Source organism: Prionailurus bengalensis, chromosome B1, assembly GCF_016509475.1.
Source record: "Prionailurus bengalensis isolate Pbe53 chromosome B1, Fcat_Pben_1.1_paternal_pri, whole genome shotgun sequence".
Lineage (NCBI taxonomy): Eukaryota > Metazoa > Chordata > Mammalia > Carnivora > Felidae > Prionailurus > Prionailurus bengalensis.
In genome coordinates, this window is record NC_057344.1 from 93,476,009 (window position 1) to 93,477,892 (window position 1,884).

The window sequence follows — 1,884 nt, forward strand, 5'->3', positions numbered from 1 at the left end:
TAAGAGTTCATTGATTTAATATGTCCAAGAATAAAACACAATTAAATATTTGCATAATACGAGTAAGTATTCTTTTCAGAGCATTCTGATGATTTAAATATTTTTGCATTGATCTAAATACTCCTTTGTGATTACATAGAGTAAATATATTCTATCCAAAGGTGCACCCTGTGCCATGAATATATTTGCTAATCTAGAAAAACAGAAAATATTTTCAGTAGAGATGACATTCTATAATAGGTTAGTTTCCTGAAAACTTTGGGAACAAAGAGAATTTTAAAACAATATTGATAAAACTGACCCAATAGTATAATGAATAAATTACTATCATCTCTGTTGTTCAGGTGGCTAATCTGTGAGTTTAAGAGGTTAATAATTTGTCAAAATATAAATGAAAACAAGACTGATTCTCCACACAGTCAGTGCTTCCATCAATTCCATTGTTTTTGCAACAATTAAGGACAGAAAACAGGTTTTGAGAGATAATAATAAGAGCCTGTTGATGATTTCTTGTGCTGGAATAAAAAGAGACAGAGGTAGATATGTTAGATGCTGGATAGATAGATAGATAGATAGATAGATAACAGATAATTCATTGTATGTGTGCTTCAAGCCACAGTTACTGGACTCAGTGTCTTAAACAGAATATTACTAGGTAATTTGGGTTTTTTTGAAAGTAAACTTGAATAAGATATTTAAGAAAAGATAAAAGTATATATCATCACTAAGTGGGTTTATTCCAAGTATGTAAAACTGTTTCAATGTTCAGAAAAATTAGTATAATCAATTAGATCATCAGGCTAAAAAAAAAAATCACACCCTCAAATGAATAAAATCAGAAAAAAAAAAAGACAAAATCTAACATCCCCTTTCATGATGATGGAAAAAAAAATGGAAAAAGAACAAAGACAACAAAAAAACCTCTCAGCAAACTAAAAGTAGAGGAGAACTTCCACACCTCAAGTGTGAGGAAATGGCATTCAGATTCACTAAGTCTTCCATGGTGTTTCTCAAAGCAGGACTGTCCTTTTCATTCATGAACAAGAAACATACAGTGCCAAGACCTGTCCTTGTGTGTCCTCTTCAGCCAGTGGAGCTTTTTTGAAATCTGGGTCCTGATGAAGTGCCCAAATTGTTTCAAGCAACCCAAAGAGTCAGGATGGTGGTGGGGAAGCATTCCAGAGGACTTGTCTCACCTATTCCATAAAGGATGGCCCCAAAGCAAGATGGAACAAAAAGCACATTCCCATCCACAGTCTTCTCGGAAAGGCTAGAGATTTTCACGGAAACGATGGCTTCTATGATGGGGTCCAGCACCATGATGAAGAGGAGGAAAACTCATCAAATTTGTGGAGACCAGAGGAGGAAATGGTGGCAGAGGCTGCTGCACTGTGGTTTGCTTTCAGTGGGGCCGGCAGGTCAGTGACTCCAACAAATCCCAAGGCAGAAAGAAAAGGCTCTGATTCTCTAAGACTCTGCAGCTTTGGAAATGCTAAGCAGATTTTATGACAACCTACAACTCAGCAACCAATTGTGAAGCATTTTACTACACTTGTGGAAGACATGGTGATTATGTTTCCATCCAGATGGTTGACAGGCTAATCTGAAAACAAAGGCGTAGACAGCCCTTTTACACTTCCTCGGTTACACGCTTCCAATAAAACTTTTTCTAAATTGCCCCTTGGCCTGCATGGAAATAAAATGGTGGTTAAAATAAGTTTTTTTTTTAAATTTTTATCAAAAAATTTTGATAAATAACATGTACAAAAACCCTATATCATACTTAATGGTGAGAAACTAGATGCCTTCCCCTAAGATTGGGAAACAAATCGACGGTCCCTGTCATCACTTTTATTCAACACCATACTGGAAGTCCTAGCTGAT

General features: G+C 35.9%; 1 pseudogene; it reads left to right on the plus strand.

Annotated features, from left to right (window-relative positions):
• Window positions 1-973: 973 nt before the first annotated feature.
• LOC122467986 lies at window positions 974-1,596 on the plus strand (annotated as a pseudogene).
• Window positions 1,597-1,884: the final 288 nt, after the last annotated feature.